Raw genomic sequence first — 18,576 nt, 5'->3', positions numbered from 1 at the left:
CTCTCTTGGCTTTCAAAATCTTACCAAAACCCCTATTACCCCTCTTGTTTGACATTGCAAACCAATAAAGGCTGCAAAAAATAAATCAACTTAGCTGTTGAACAAAAGACTCAAATAGTGACGACTCAAAGACTGTGAACAGTGATAGTAGACTACTTAGACTACATATAATAACAATAATATAATTCATCCTCCAAAAAAAGGTACTACTACTATGGTGTTACAGTCTCTGGTACTACCTAATATAATTCACAAGCCTATAGGCTATCTTAGCATGTGAGATGTCCAGTCACTAGTGGACACTGGAAAGTAAAACTAAAAAAATAATCAGAACCACTATACCAGTACGGTAGTACCACTGTTAACATAAAAAAAATTTAAAAATCACTTGCCTTTTATGAAAACCAAGGTCCATGAGTCAATGGGTAATGCACTCAACACTTTGAAACTTTGATAGTAATAAGAAATGCTAGTCTCCAAACCATAAAAGAGAAAATTGTGCAGAATAATAATATCTTATAGTCCAATCTAGGTTCATGAAATATGCAGGATTAACAAGTGGGAATGTCAAATATAGGAGAAACACACCTTCCTATGCAAGCCCATAGTAGGAAACAACTGGCTAAATGGAGCTGTGGTTGACACATGTCAGGAAAATGGTAGGCGATGCCCAACCTAAGGGAGAATTATTTGGTTGTAGTAATGGCAAAAGAATGCGGGCCAATAAGAAACAACATGCAAAGGATGGTGAAAAGTTTAAAATAAATGCATCCAAAATGTATATTGCATTGGCGATTGGACTAATATTTTTGACTAATCATGTAATAACTAATGGGTGACCACCACGAGCATTGGACCCAAATCTGATAAATATCCAGTGATGCGGTTGACCTATGTTGCATGCGCTATTCACCAAATGACGATCAACCCATGAGACGGGATCACCAAAAGGCGAAGATTTGCCACTAAAGTAATCTCTGATTTTGTGAACTACAGAAGCCTTGGCCAAGGGAAAACCTCAATGGGGATGGTACCCACAAAATAATCCACTAATCAAAAGTATATGGTGAAAGATATTGGCAATGCTAGGACTCTATTACATTTTTATAGTGTCTCAATCATTGTTAGAGGACTAGGCATTGTTAGAAGCCCCAACTCTATTAGGAGTTGTTATTAATATTACAAAAAGTATGCAAGATGATCCCACTGTCCAAACATGCAATATACAATAATGTTCTTTAATACAAGAGATAAGTACACAACCTCTTACTTCTACTAATATCTTCAATATCTGATTTGCCTTTGCTGCTCTTTGCAAAACTAATCATAGGTCCATACTACTCTAATCCAACATCAAAATTTTCATCTCAAAAAAAATCATAATCACTTATACTTACACTTCCATATTCACACAACTTCGTATTTCAAGTTATTCCTTTTATACTATATTTCTTTATATTATTGACCTTCATACTTTTACACATTTTCCAAAATACAAAATTAACTCTTGCTAACTTAGGGTTAACATCTAGGATCTCATCCCTAATTAGTCAAGTAATTATTTTGATAAATAAAGTAATTCCTTAATATGAAAGATTTGATTCCTTATCTTTATCCCGTTATGCTGGTCCATTATTGCAACTGCAAAAACTGCAATAACTTCATCTGTACAACCTTGCACTCTTAGTTGTAGTATCCTCATACTCTATTCTATCCATACCTCAATGTGTATGTGCCATAAATACCTCAGTGAACTACATTGATCAAAATAGTGTTTGTGCTAATAGATAAACTCTGTGATAGTTAGACAAATTTTTAAGTACTTTTATCAAGTCTTTATCTCCATAATTTTCTTACTCAATCCTAACTATATGTTTTCATAAATGACAACCTTATATCATCTACCCTAGCCAAGTTTTCAACATTTATAGAGGAACATGAACAAGTAAGAATGATCCAATTCCAATAATGAACATGGAAATAGTTGAGTGTAGATATTATTCACATTGATCAACACTATCAAATTGTAAAAAAATATAAAGATGATATGGTCGAAAACTACATGAAATCTCATCATACTCTCATAACTCAAGATATTTTTGCAACTCACTCTCTAGTTGATGTAATCAAAGAAATCCCAAGACATCTCATGGAATGTTTCCCTATAATTCCCTCGATTAGATGGCCTATGAAGATATCATATCCGCACATTCAAGAACCTAAAAGATGGCTTGGAACTATGCTCGTATTATTTAGAAATTCTTTGTTGGACCAAATCCTAGTGAGGATTTTAATTTCAAACAAGATTTTATTTTATTTAAATCATTCAAGGTCATTTTAGAATCATGGTAAACTAATTATTTGAATAGACATTTCTTATAAAATTATGGTCCACAGGTTCAGTAAATCTTAGAAAACCTTTTATGGAAACAAAAACTAAAAAGTGTTATAAATGAACACATCCTATAATGGATCTTTAAGAAGGTATATGTTCTACCTAATGGTAAACCAATTTCTTCCTCTCCTAATATTCCTCAACGTGTCTATAGTCAAAAAAACTATGGAAATAACCCAAACCAATTACAATACCACATCTAGTTCATGTTGAATGATTCACCCATGAATTCCTAATAGACTAGTTGTTAGGTTTATTTAGACTTCATTATTCAATTGAAAACAAATAATATGTAAGATTTTTTAAGGGGAACCATATTTATTTTGTTCAAGCATCATGAGCCAAATGCATAATAATTTTTCATCAAGCACCATTATTAATATTGATCTGTAAACATCAGTCTAAAAATAACATGGTTAGTTTGTTCCATTGCATAGTATATTATAGTTTTTAACTCTCATTTTTAAATTTATAATCTAGAACACCCTTGTCTTAAGAAGCCAATTAATTAATTATTTTCCTTCTTTTACTACTAACATACTTTTTCTACTTATGGATTACATATGATGAATATAGATTGGATGGCAAATCATGCAAATAAAAGATTATCCATAAGTTTCCAACTCATATAAGAGAAGTTAGGTTCTCTCAAGAGATTGAAACCTTACCTCTGGTTATCACAAATAAACTACTAGATAACTAAGAGGGGGGTGAATCAGTTATATCCAATTATCATAAAGTCCCTTCAAACACTTTAGTACTAATTCAAACTTCATAAACTTCAACAACAATTACTCAGTGATCCCATTCAACTTCACAATTAACTCTTATTTAATCAATTTACTTCAAATTTTTATCTCACTATTCATTCCTTTATTGAATATCATAAATTAACTTAGCTTTTACTGAGTTGTGGTAATAAAAAAATTAAATGAAAATCAACTTACAACACAAAAGCATTCACACACTTGACACCATGATTTTAACATGGAAATCTTGTGAAGGGAAAAACCACCTTGAACTGGCAACCCAAATAATTTCACTCTTTTGAAGTGAGCTCTACTAGGATCCAACCTTGTTAAAAGTTTACATGCACATTGTTAATGTGACCGGGTTAGAGGATTACACCAAAATATCATCTAGACCTTATCACTCCTTGATCATGTCTGAAGAGTGTCCTTCTCTAAAGGACTTACACACATCACTAATCAATGTTTACCATATAGGATTTCACAAATTTGTTAGGTCCACTCAGTTAAGATATTTTTCTACTACAATGGTAAGAAAGTAATAGTCAAATGATCTACAAAATTAGTACTACCTTTCTTGTTCAGATCTTTGTTCTACTCTGTCTTCTTCCTTCTTTGATCTTTACTTAGCTAATTCACTTCTTCACACTTTCACTTTTCTCAAACTTTGCTTGATCTTCCCTCTACTCTATTTGATTCTCCTTGCTTTTGTCCTTCTACTTGCTTCGTACAAATCACAAACTTAACAATATCAATCAAAAACCAAAAATTTGTTCCAACTTCTTCTTAAATATTAAACTCTAAGCTCCTAGATTCTTCCAAAAATTTCCACTTAAACACATTCATAGATCTTAGATTCACTATACTTAGTCACTTAGAAAAGATAACTTTCAATGAACTTTGTGCTCATCATTATCATGTTTTAATCTCCATCATCAGATCATCATTGTATTTTTTCAGCCATATATCTTGTAACTAACTTTGACTCACACCTTTGAAATTTTTGAACATTCTTTATTTTTACCAAAATTTGGCCTCAGATTCTATCTTTCTTTACTTGTTCTTCGAGCTCATACTCGGTGAACATTACATTTCACTCAAGTAATACACCTCTTGATTAATACTAAACTTACTTGGTTGTCAATGATCTTTTAAACTTTTCTTTGCTAACTACTTGATGATAACTGTAGTCACTCGATAAACATTATCTTCCTTTTTTTCACCTTGTTGCTCGATGTACCTTGTACAACTCAGTGAATACATTGAAGAATTAGATGATAGTAAAAAAATCAAACCAAAATTACATTATAAATGTCCAACTCATTCAAGTGACCATTGAATACCATACAACTTAATACTCTACCTCATCCACATACTTTCTTCAAATCCTTTTCATCAATCAAATGATATGGCACTCTGATAAATTAGCATACTTTTTGATCAACTAAGACTTGGAAATTATGAAAACATAACAAGTGGTATGACTCTTTCACATACATTCATAACATTATTAGTTAGGACTAACATAAATAACCAATACCACCAATAATGGAGGATAGTATGACTATGAGGTCACCAAATGTTATATTATAATGGAATTTGTGATATGTAGATAACATGGAAGGGGCACTCAAAGATGTTGGGTAAAATGACATGCTAGTAAGTTCTTAATCCAAGAAATGACATATCCTAGAAGTCACACACTCCAAATGGTTGTCCGGTCTCATAACCATGTCCAAGAAAGATCTCCCAATTACCCTCACCAATGAAGAAGAAGATTAGATAGTTGAATGGTGTCAAGATATGGCAACAATTTGACATCAATTCAAGATTCTCAACTTAGAGGTGATAATGGCTTAGATTTGTGATACTAGACCCAACTCTTTCAATGATGATCTACTTGGGAAGTCTTGATGAATAGGTTTTGAGGCTCAATATCTAGAACTATGTTGGATGCAATTGTTCAATTGTGTGTTGTCTTTGATGTTACACAAATGTCATATCAATTATCAGATAGAGTCTATCGAGCTCAATTGGTCAACAAAGAAAATTACAGAGTCTATTGAGCTCAGTTGGTTAGCAAAGTGAATTACATAGTCTACTAAGTGTTCCTGAATATGCTCTATGGAAATAGTTTCTACCGAGCTCACTCAGGCATCGAAGGTTTCAGTGACAGAAGCCAATTTCTACTGAACTCACAAGGTCAGTGAATGGAATACAATGTTTACCAAGTTCACTCAGTCTCCAAACAATTTTGTAGAATTCATAGTGTTTATCGAGCTTTAGTTGGTTAACACTGGAAATCATTTCTGAAGTAGTGTCTACCGAGCAAGGTTGGCCAATGAAGGATTTCATTATTTTGGAAAATAAAGTTTAATTGTTTCATGTAATGAATGTAGCTAACTGATGTAATGATTATTGGTAATTGTAACTTGTAAATAAGCCGATTTGACAATTTGTATGGTATAAATAAAAGGTCAAGTTGTGAATTCTAAAGTATGAATGGATGAATGAATGATTGAGCATGCAAGTGAGTTAATTGCATGAAGAGAAAAGCATGAGTGAATTTTAAAGAAGGATCAGATATCCTTGAGGAGTAGCAAAGGTGTATTCGATCAGAGAGGATCTAGTGAAGTAGAACATAGATATGTAAAACAAAGTTCAGTTGCATCTCATTCAGGTCACTTCATTGTTACTTTTTCATCATTGTAGTAGTGATTCCTAAATCTCTTAATAGAGTTGGTTTAACAACCATTTTTTTAAATCTTCTAATTGAATTGTTCTTAAGTCCTCTAGCAAGGCCACTCCTAGCAGGGTGATTAAATCCTCTAACAAGGTCACACCTAACAGTGTGTTTTGTAACCTTTAACAAGGTTGGCTCTTAACAGGGCTCACTTTAGAAGAGTGAAAATTAGTAGCTAGTTATTTGGTGGTTTTCCCCATATTGGGTTTCCACGTTAAATTTGGTGTCTCTTGTGTAGATGTTATTTCTTTTATGCATGCATGTTAAATCTTTGTGAATGCTTAAAGATCACTAATAAGTTAACATACATCTACCGAGTTACAACATTTTTCTATGTGGCTACCAAGTGACAACAATAACTAAGTTTATAAGACATCTAAGGGATCTTGGATTTATTTTTGTGGTAACTGATTCACCCCTCACCTTAGTTACTCCATCTCTATTTCCAACAATTGGTATCCGAGATTTTGGTGCTTGCAGAAAGGATTTCAAGGATCTAAGCTAAAGATCAAGATGTCTTACAAGAGGGAAATTCCAAGGCTTAACAAGGATAACTTTTCAGCATGGCAAGGTCTCATGAGACTCCATCTAGCTTCCATTGGAGATACAAGATTGAAGTATCTTGATGAAGCATATGTAACTCCTTCTGGTACAGTATTTGTCAATGACATTGCTGAGAAGAAGACTCATAACACCATGATGATAGACATTTCATCTACCCTAAGCTATGAAGAATTTGATAATGTCAAGGACTGCAAAACTACCTTTGAAATGTGGAACAAGCTAAAAGATATCTATGGAGGTGATGACAATGTGAGAAGAGCCAAATCAGAAAGTCTAAGAGATGACGATGAGAGAGGATGAAAACATTTCCAAATATGTTGAAAGAGTCAAAGTAATCATTAGTGCAATCAAGGCTTCTGAAGGAGACATTGAGGAGGAAACAATTGTAAGTAAATTTCTAGAACATTACTTCACATTTATAAAAATAGAGTTTCTACAATTCAAGAAAGAAGATATGAAGTAAACCATAAGATACATTTAGAAGCCATAGTAGGAAGATTAACTGCATTTGAGCTAGATAACTATGACAACTATGTTCTAGCTTCCAAGAACATTGAATCAACATTCGAAGGCAAGCTTCCACTCAAAGAAAAGGGCAAGAAGATAAAGGAATCTCAATCAGAAAGTGAGGGAGAATTAGAACAAAGTTCTGAGAATGGTGAAGATGAAATTGTTTACATTGTTGTGAAAGATGAATTTGATAATGATGAGGAAGATAAAATGTCACTTATCTCTCATGTGAGCAAAAATGATATGTGGATCATAGATAGTGGTTGCTCTCATCATATGAGTAGTGACAAAACAAAGTTTGAATATTTTGAAGATTATGATGGTGGTAGTGTGAGATTTGGAAATAATGAACCTTGTTGCATAAAAAGAAGAGGAAGAATCTCACTAACCAAAGAGCTTGTATGTGATAATGCCTATTGGGTTGAAGGACTAAAACACAATCTATTGAGTGTGGCACAACTAATCAATAATGGATTCAAAGTGGAATACATGCATGAAAAAGCAAGACAACTGGATGACAAAGGAAAGATGATTGGATCAGGCATACAGACAAAATGTAACTTGTTCTATCTTGAACTTGGTGAATGTTCATCCTTTATTGCTCTAGTTGAAGAAAGTTGGTTATGGCACATAAGGTTATGTCATGTGAACTTTGAGAATCTAGTGAAAATAAGAAAATTCAGGAAAGTAAGAGGCATTCCTAGTATAAAGAAACCTGATGTTCGTATGCAAGAATTGTTAGATTGGTAAGATGGGAAAGACTAGCTTTAAAAGTAAGAATTATCAGTCTGAAGAAGTTTTGGTAATTGTGCATATTGATTTGTGTGGACCTATTGGAATTGAAAGCTATACTAGAGAAAATTTCTTCATTCTTTTTGCTAATGATTTCTCTAGAATGATGATTGCCATTTATCTGAGAGAGAAATTAGAAGCATTTGAGAAGTTCAAATGATATTTGGCCAGAGTTAGAAGGAAACAGGGAAAAGACTGAAATGTTTGAGGTCAAATAGAGGTGGTGAATTCATCTCCCATGAGTTCAATAACTTTTGCATTGAAAGAGGAATCAAAAGATAGGTATCAACCCCTGGAACTCCCAAGAAAAATGGAATAGCTGAAAGAAGGAATAGATCTATCATGGACTATGCAAGAACTTTAATAATTGAAAGAACATTGCTATCAAATACTAGAAGGAAGCTATCAACATTGTAGTTCATACCTTAAATTGAGTACAGTTGAAGAAGGACTCATTCAAAACCCCCTATGAGTTATGGTATGGCTATAAACCCAATGTAAGTTACCTAAAAGTATTTGGAAGTAAATATTATATTCTAAAAGAATCTAGAAAATGTAAATTTGATGTGAAGGGTGATGAAGCAATATTTTTGGGATATTCTTGCAAGAGTAAAGCATATAGATGTTTGAATTTGTCTACTCACAAAGTCATAGAAAGTGCACATGTGAAAGTTGATGAGTTTGTAGAAAGGACTGAAGAAGAAAGAAAAAAGGAATTAGAAGATTTGTTTTCATTGAACCTGATACAGTGCTAGATACATCTGTCAATCAAGAAATTTCTACTCCCAAGTCTTCAGTCACCGAGTTGCAAGAAGTTCAAACTGAGTCGAAGGAACTTGAGTCACATTCAGATGCTACCAAGCCAATGCCTACCAAGTCTGAAGAACCCAAGCAATAGTCAAAACAACCAAAACTTGAAATTTAAATTCAAAATGAAGACAGTGGAACTCAGTCAAAAGGCAAGGAAATTGTATTAGCACAGTATGTAAGGAGACATCATGCTCCATATCAGATTATTGGAGACAAATCTAAAGGTACTAGACAAGAAGTAAGCTAAAAGGTACTTATTTACTTACTGATTTTAAACCTAGAAATGTCAAAGATGCATTAGAAAATGAAAGTTGGATTAAGGCTATGAATGAAGAGATAGAGAAAATAAAGAAGAACAAAACATGGACTCTTATACCTAGGCCTAAAGATAAAAATGTGATTGGAACTAAGTGGGTATTCAAAAATAAGTTGAATGAAGATGGTAAGGTATCAAGGAACAAAGCTAGACTAGTATGCAAAGGCTACTCTCAAAAAGAAGGAATAGACTATGGAGAGACTTTTGCTCCTGTTGCAAGATTGGAAGGTGTTAGGACCTTACTTGCATATGCTGCATACAAAAGATATAAGGTATATCAGATGGATGTCAAATCTACATTTCTCAATGATATACTAGATGAAGAAGTCTACATTGAGAAACCTAAAGGTTTTGTTGATCTAGATAGGAAGAACATGGTCTGCAAATTACACAAAGCATTGTATGGTCTGAAACAAGCCCTTAGAGCATGGTATGAAAGATTGCATAACTATCTTATTTAGATTGGTTTTCAGATAACTAATGATAACAATAGCTTGTATATCAAGGAAGGACCAGACAACAAGATTGTTTTGGTAGAAATATTCGTGGATGAGACTTTGTTTATAGGAAATGATGATCTATGCAAAGAATTTTCAGAGAAAATGAACAAGAAATTTGAGATGTCAATGTTTGGTGAGATTAAATTCTTTTTTGGTCTTCAAATTCAACAGAGTAAGAATGGTATCCACATCACTCAATCTAAATACATCAAGGAGATACTCAAGAAATTTGGTATGGAAGATTGTAAACCAGTTGGGACTCCTATGTGCACTAGACTAAAACTTACCAAGGATGATGAATCAAAGGAGGTAGATCAGACATTATATAGATCAATGATTGGAAAGTTGTAGTATGTCATTCATACAAGGCCAAATATTGCTCTTCTAGTTGGTATAGTTGCAAGATTTTCAACAAAATCAAGAGAAAATCATATGATGGCAATCAAAAGGATAATGAGATACTTAAAAGGCACTGATGATTATGGATTATGGTACAAAGTTGGAAGCAATCTGGATTTGAAAGTGTTTACTGATGCTAATTGGGCAGGAAACATTGATTATAGAAAAAGCACAAGTGGAGGAGCATTCTTTCTTGGAAAGAGGTTGGTTTCTTGGACAAGTAAAAAGAAAAATTCTACATCCCAATCTATAGCAGTAAACTGTTCTACTATTGTTTGGTTCAAATAGTTATTAGAAGGCATGAAGGTGGAAATCAAAGAACCTGTTGTTATGTTTTGTGGCAATACAAGTGCAATCAACATATCTAAAAATTCAGCGATGCATTCAAAAACTAAGCACATTGTAATAAAGTATCACTTTTTTAGAGAATTGGTGCAAGATAAGGAGATTAGATTGGAATATGTCCATACAAAAGAAAAAATTGCTGACATATACAAAAGCCATTACCTAAGGATGCATTCTTGTAAGTAAGAGGTAAGTTAGGGGCCATTCCCCTATTTGAGGCTCACTAAAATGAAGTTTTAGTGATGCATCAATAGGAACCAAGTTGAAAATCTCTTCAGTTGATGCAAAATAATTAAGAGAACATTGCATATGTACCGGTACTTAAGGTACGTTGTTACTCATTTGGCTTGTGTTGTCTTTGGCATGTGTTGTCAAAGAGGGAGAGTATACTGTCATATCTTTCTGAAATTTGAATTTGTTTGTAAAGAATTTTCTATTTTGAAAAGAAGCTATGTAATTCCTTCACAGAGAGAGATTACTATATTTGAGAAGTTTGTGGCATAAAATCTAAGAGGAAAAAATATTCTGTTAGAAAAAGACTTGATCTCAAATTTCATTCTTCTATGACATGTTGTGTTCCCATCAATGCCAAAGAGGGAGATTGTTGGATACAATTTTTCAATTGTGTGTTGTCTTTGATGTTACAAAAATATCATATCAGTTATCAGATAGAGTCTATCGAGCTCAATTGATCAACAAAGCAAATTATAGAGTCTACCGAGCTTAGTTGGTTAGTAAAGTGAATTACAGAGTCTATCGAGCATTCTTGAATATACTCTATGGAAATAGTTTCTACTAAGCTCACTTGGGCGTCAAAGGTTTCTGTGATAGAAGTCAATTTCTACCAAGCTCACAAGGTTAGCGAAGGGAAGACAATGTTTACCAAGTTCACTTGGTCTCCAAAGGATTTTGTAGAATTCATAGTGTTTACCGAGCTTTAGTTGGTTAACACTGGAAATCATTTCTGAAGTAGTGTCTACTAGGCAGGGTCGGTCAATGAAGGATTTCATTATTTTGGAAAATAAAGTTTAATTGTTTCATGTAATGAATGTAGCCAACTGATGTAATGATTATTGGTAATTGTAACTTGTAAATGAGCTGACTTGACAATTTGTATGGTATAAATTAAAGGTCAAGTTGTGAATTCTAAAGTATGAATGGATGAATGAATGAGTGAGCATGCTAGTGAGTTAATTGTGTGAAGAGTAAAGTGTGAGAAAATTTTGAAGAAGGATTAGATATCCTTGAGGAGAAGCAAAGGTGTATTCGATCAGAGAGGATCTAGTGAATTAGAATAGAGATCTGTAACAACAAAGTTTAGTTGCATCTCATTCAGGTCACTTCATTGTTACTTTTTCATCATTGTAGCAGTGATTCCTAAATCTCTTAATAGAGTTGGTTTAACAACCATTTTTGTAAATCCTCTAACAAGGTGGATAGTTCTATTGAATTATTCTCAAGTCCTCTAGCAAGGCCACTCCTAGCAAGGTGATTAAATCCTCTAATAAGGTCACACCTAACAGTGTGTTTTGTAACCTTTAACAGGGTTGGCTCCTAACAGGGCTCACTTCAAAAGAGTGAAAATTAGTAGCTAGTTACTTGGTGATTTTTCCCATATTGGGTTTCCACGTTAAATCTAGTGTCTCTTGTGTAGATGTTATTTCTTTTATGCATGCATGTTAAATCTTTGTGAATGCTTAAAGATCACTAATAAGTTAACATACATCTATTGAGCTACAACATTTTTCTATGTGGTTACCAAGTAATAGCAGTAACTAAGTTTATAAGACATCTAAGGGATATGTGGATTTGTTTTTGTGGTAACTGATTCACCCCCCCTCTTAGTTACTCCATCTATATTTCCAACAAACTAATGTTATATATAGCTAAAAGTCTCGATAAAGATAGGGCATCAAACTTCAAATCAGTAATTGTTTCTAAATTCTATGAGACATTATCTAAAGAATATGTTGTAAATCTACATGGTGTCAAAATGGGACTATGAGGGTGTTATCTAGAAGAAGAAGTGAGAGTGTCTCTAAAATAATCCCCAGTAGACAAGAATGTTGGAAATAAAGAGAGTAACTAAGAGGGTAGGGGAGAATTAGTTACCACAAAAATAATTCCTTGTCCTTAGATGTCAAATCAAACTTTTCACTGATAAATCAACACTATCCATCTCAGTTATAACTAAATTATTTCTATCACTTGGTTAACAAAGTATTCTTATGAATATTAATCTATTTAAACATTTAGTAAGTTAGTTGCATAAATATAAAACATAAAGAAAATAACATTAACAAAGATGACACCAAGATTTAACGTGGAAACCCAACTTTGGGAAACCCACCATACAACTATTCACAATATTATTTACTCTTCTAAAGTGAGCCTTGTTAGGAGCCAACCTATTGAAGGTTACAAAATATATTGTTATGTATGACCTTGTCAGAAGATTTAGATCACCCTATTAGGAGCATCCTGGTTAGAGGCCTTCAAACACTTCAATCTTGAAATGTCACCTTGTTAAAGGATTTACAAAATGACTTTTAAGTCAAATCTATTAAGAAATTTCTAAGTTGCTACAATGGTTAGAAGATAAAAAAAATTTGACTTGATTTATGAGGCAACTATCTTTGCAAATTGAGATCTTTGTTTTAGCTTGACCTCTAGATCTTTACTGATAAAAATATTCTTTGGAGCTTATATCATATATCCATCTTATGTATTCCACTTTCTCATTTTATCCTCACTATTTGACCTTTCTTATATATCATAGGCTTTGATAAGTTGACTTGAATACCCTTTCAAATAATCATTAAACATCCAAATAGTTAGACTCAATTAGTTAAATAATAGACATGCATATTCTTTTGTCTCTTGGTCAATATTGAGATTGAACACTCAGTTAACACTAGAAGTCCTTTGATGCTTGACCACTCGGTTAACACTATAAGCTAGATATCCTTCATTAATCGACTACTTGATTAACATTGAATGCTCTTCATTACCCAACTGCTTGATTAATACTGAATCTACTTGGTTAATACTGCAAGTCCTTCATTTCTCGATTAATATTAACATTTGTGTAATATCAATGACAATATACAATTGAATAATTATTTCCAAAAAAGAATGGATTAAAATTCTATGTTGTGTCAATGCTTTTGGGAAGATATTTTAGGCTTCTACTTTCTTAATGGAAAGAGATAATTACAAAATTACATCTCCAAATGTGCACTGAGAGCTTGTGTGACACTCCAACCATTAATGTATATGACCAAATAACTCTTCATGAATTGGTTGCACTAGAGGATGCTTCACCCCCCAATAAGAAGTTTTTTTTAAAAATCATGGTTGCCAAGTTACAACTACAACCATCTACAAGAGAAGGATGCAAGGTATTGATATATTGATATTATCATATCACACCTCTCACAAACTACAACCCCTTAAAGTGTGTGCTATCCATTCAAAACATACTTTAAATTTGAACAAGCATTAAGGCTAGCAATATTCACAGAAACATTGACTTATTCAAACATTTTAACAATTCAAAAGGACCAAGATATGGCCCCTAAATCTTGATGTGCTCCTCAAGTATTGTTGGAATACTTTAGAATAACTAAAAGGGGTGAATCAGTTATCCAAGGTCCAGATGTATAAATAAAAATTTTCATAGTGTTGGTATAAATAAGTGTTTACTACTTACATTTACTTAAGTTTACTAAGGTTAATGCATTATTTTATTATTTTATTTTGTGAGACACTTAGGAGTTTGTGTACACTCATGAGTTGTCATGTTGACAACATAGAAGTACACAACTCTAATTCAGTACATGGTGTCTACAACACTAGAGTTTGCATCATTCACTGAGTTGTCATGTTGACAACACAGTTATTCACACTCCCTTTTTAGCACATGTTGTCTACACCACTCATTTGCATGATACACCATTGTAGGCTTATCCTCTCATCATTACACTTACTTCTGTGCTTAATGGAGGATAACCCATATCTGTGGACACATGCCTAGTTGTATGACTTATCATGATGCTGACTTCTATTCATTCTAGAAGCTCTCCAGAGGCCTTTATATACAAGCACTCCTAGTGTACTTGCATATGGAAGATATGGCATATTGAATGAATATATCATCATTCTGATCATACTTTCTCTTTGGTCTACTATTGTGCTTGTGTTTGAGTTCCTTGGTCTTGGGTGAACTCTGGCCTAAGCCAAATTCTTACATGGTATTAGAGCTTGGGGAGATTCTCTACACATAGCCATTTGAGACCATTCATGCTTTAGTACCCTGGCCCAGATCTAGAGAATCTATAGAAATTAGGAGTGTCTAGAGCCAAATCTAACCTCACCGTTGTGTCTGGAGCTTTGAGTCAGTGAAGATTGACTATAAATTTTCCTATATTGGGCTAAAGTTGATCGTGAGGCAATTTTTTTTTGCAAATTGAAATTTGGAGGCCCCGACTTGCAGTTTGGGATATTTTAATTGGTGAACATCTCATATTTTCCTACAAGTACAATTTCAAATGGGCTAATTAAATTCCACTATTTGGGCTGTACTACACATATAATCCAATGAGTATCAATCACTCAATCAACATAGTGACCATTATACATTCCAGTGTTCGCACCTTTGTTTACATTTGGGCAGGTTGCCTCTTTTAAAAAGTGCATTAAGTGCTTACTTGCTGAATGTGGCACTAAACCCAGTGCAATTTGCAAAGATTTTGGTAGACAGATTCACCTTTGATGATGGCGATCAATACTTTTTGGTCGCGATGATCCAAATGGTGGCAACTATCACACGACTTTTGACATCTAATTTTCGTCGATAGTGAAAACAATTTGGTAATCTCAAGTGCCACACAATGCTTTTGCACACATGCCACACATTCTTGCATAGAGTGATAGTACAGAGAACATGCAGCAAGAGGAGAGCTTGCCACATAGACATTTTGTAGAGCCATGCATCCTCTGTAGTCTTGTACATGTAGGTACTTGTCACATAACAGTTAGTGCCTAATCACATCCAAGTCAACGCTGACTAATCTGGCACGTAGCACCTACATAATCACTAGCTATCTGACATGTTAGACATACACCTCAACAATTTGTACAACATACTTTTTGTGGCTGTACAATCTGACTCAGTGCTTACGTGGAAAACCTAGTCACATTCGTATAGTACACGTAACCTACCACGTCAATTTTTTGGGTGCAATTATGTACATTCCGTATGATACTGTATTGCCATGCCAACTATTGACATCATGCTGACATCATCACATGGGTGGGAGTCACTGACATCATCTTTTCATGATCCTAAATTTGATGACCTTTTGACCATCATTCCAGGCCAAATTTGGACTGCTGTGACAGTCGTATGATCATCAAAAATAACCCCATCTTTTGTTGATGCAACCCCTCTCCAGATTGATTTTTGATTTTGCAGTTCGACTTTGGGAGGCCATATCTCAATCATCTAGACTCTAAATTAGTTGTGATTTTTTAAAAAATTGAGTAGAATTTCCTAAAATTTTTAGTGGTGTAGCTCTTTTTTGGTTTTGTTGCACGAATTTGTCAGAATTTGCATTTTTTGGTGACTGTACCTGCATAATCCTACATTTTGCAACTTCAAATGCTCTGTATAGGCACATCTAGAGTCAAAAATAGGTTTCATTTTTTTGAAAGTGCATTATTTTTTATCTACTATTCAAATCTATAGTCAAATTATAGTGTTGTGTGGAAAAAAGTGTCACTTTAAGTAATAGGGCCTTTCTTTGCTTTGTATTGCTTTAGAATTGTAGCACATTGTAAAGTTCTAGATTTGTGATTCATCAAGAGGTTGTAACAAGAAAAATTAGAAGTCCGTGAAGGCCAAAATTGGCAAGTGGCCCATTGTAATCACACTACTGATAAAGTGCCAAAAGCATCAATTTTGGGGGGGTTTCTTTAATTAGTGAAAAGTGAGGGTGTTTTTGGTGTTGTGTTCTCTCTTTTTTGCATTTTTCTTTGATTTTTTGTATCATGGGAAATTTTAAGTTTTCAAAATTAACTCCACATAACTATGCATGATGGTCCATCAAAATGTGGTATCATTTAATGCACAATGGAGTTTCACAATATGTAGATGGTACTCTTCCTAAACTAGTAGGTGATAAAGTATCAAGAAGTGATTTTTCAGCTTGGGTAGTGATGGATAGGAAAGCCCTAGGTGATATATGTTTGCGGGTTGATGACAAGATCATTTATCAAATTAAAAAGTGTTCTACATCCAAGGAAGCTTGGGATACCCTTGAAAGCCTATATGGTAAAGTGTTTGAAGAGGATGTGTTCAAAATTGAAGATGAGCTTGTCTTCTTAGATCCTAAGTCATTTGATTCAATATAGGATTTCATCATCAAGGTGAATGAACTAAGGAAAAAGCTTACTGATTGTGGGAGTTCTATCAAAGATGATAGATTGATCTATCTTATTCATAACAAGTTGCCATTAAAATATTCCACAATTGTTTCTTCTTTTAACACCTCAAAGACAACCTTAGGGTCTGCCTATAAGAAAGTCACTTTTGATGAATATGTTGTTCTGTTGAATACTAAAGAAAAGAAGTTGAAATCAATGGGGATTCTCAAATTGCCTAAGTCTAAAGCATTGGTGGCCAACAATGAGGGTTCTCAAAATTCAGCTGGACAATCTTCAAATAAGGGAAAGGGTAAGAAGAAGTGGAAGAACAAATTAGAGGATGCACAAAAGATAACACCACAACCGAATCAACAAGGAAAGTCCTCAAATTCCAACAAGAAGGGGAACAACAATAAGGAGAAGAAAAAGTATGCCTATTGCAAGAAATTAGGTCGTGAAGAACATGAGCGTTATCTTAAAAAGATTGATGAGTTGACCAACATCATGAAGAAACATAATGTTCCACTGCCTAATGCTTACAAGGATAAAGGGTCTTCTTTAGATTCAAAGGGAAAAGGGCAAGCACTCATGGAAAATTTGAACTCTTCAAAGGAATAGATCCTTGACTCAGGTGCCTCATATCATATGGGTTCTTCAAAGGAGGATTTTTATTCAACGAAGTAGTCAAAGCTACCACATATCTTTGTGGGAGATGATACCAAAATGGAAGTTGAAGGAAAAGGAAACATGGAGATGGAAAATGGAGAGTTTCAAGATGTTCTCTATGTTCCAAACCTAAATTTAAATCTCCTATCAATCTACCAAATCACTCACCTTGGAGATGGACATAGAGTTGAGTTCCTTCCAAACTCAGTAAAGTTGCACAGTCTTAAAGATGACTCCTTGGTTGCTGTGGGGAAAGTAAATCATAACAAAAGGTTGTACTGTTTCTCCCATTTTGTGCCCAAGTCTCCTTCAAAGGCCTTGTTATCACAATCAAATTCGACAATGCAATTATGGCATCAATGGTATGGACATCTTTCCTTCCGCTATCTTTAGCAACTTTGCACAAATAGAATGGTCAAAGGTCTACTTCAAATCAACTTTTCCAAAGGTGAATGTTCAATAGATTTAGTGGATATGCATCTAGAGGGGAAGTTACAGAAAGGGAAGTCTTCAAGAGCACCAAGTGTTCTATAGATGGTTCACATAGTATTAGCAGGTCCTTTTGCATTCAGCTAGGGTTGCTACATACTTCTTTGATGATGACTTTTCAAGATACACTTGGGTCTACTTTCTTCATAGTAAGAATGAAGTGTTGGACAAGTTTCTGGTCTTCAAGACTCATGTTGAACAAAAATTGAGGAAAGCCATCAAAGTTCTAAGAATGGACAATGGAAGCATGTACATGAATAGAAGACTTAAAGACTTTTGCAAACTTGAGGGCATTGATCTTCAAAATTTGCAAGCATTCAGTACACATAAGACAAATGTTGCATCATTGAGGATTCAAACTCTTAAGTCTATGGCAAGTTGTATGATACAGGCCAAGTCTCTAGATCCATCACTTGAAGTTGAAGCAATTAGTAGTACCACTCACATTCTTAACAGGTCTCCTCATCTAGCCTTAGATGGAAAAACTCTTTTTGAGGCATGGTGCGATAGAAAACCTATTGTGACACACTTCAAAGCCTTCGATTTTCCTGTATTGGCAAACACATCTTCTAGGGGATGCAAGGCATAGTCATCTTGGCCGTGTACTTTCATTGGTTATGAAGATGGTGTGAAGGCATACAAACTATTGGATCTAGAGACACATCATATTTTTGTGGAGAAGAATGTACACTTTGAGGAAAGTTCACCAAGCTCGTCCTCTAATCCTCTCTGCACATCATACAATGTGGAAATTGATAGTGAGATGAGTGATAGTGCTTCAACAGAATTAGACACGTGGGGTTCTATCAATAGTTGCAGTGAGAGGTCACTATATCAATTCAGTCCACATGCATACATAACCATAATGATAG

The sequence above is a fragment of the Cupressus sempervirens genome, chromosome 11 (assembly GCF_028749045.1).
Source record: "Cupressus sempervirens isolate cs-2001-9-10 chromosome 11, ASM2874904v1, whole genome shotgun sequence".
In the NCBI taxonomy this organism is placed as follows: domain Eukaryota; kingdom Viridiplantae; phylum Streptophyta; class Pinopsida; order Cupressales; family Cupressaceae; genus Cupressus; species Cupressus sempervirens.
Note: the sequence above shows the minus strand (reverse complement) of the source record.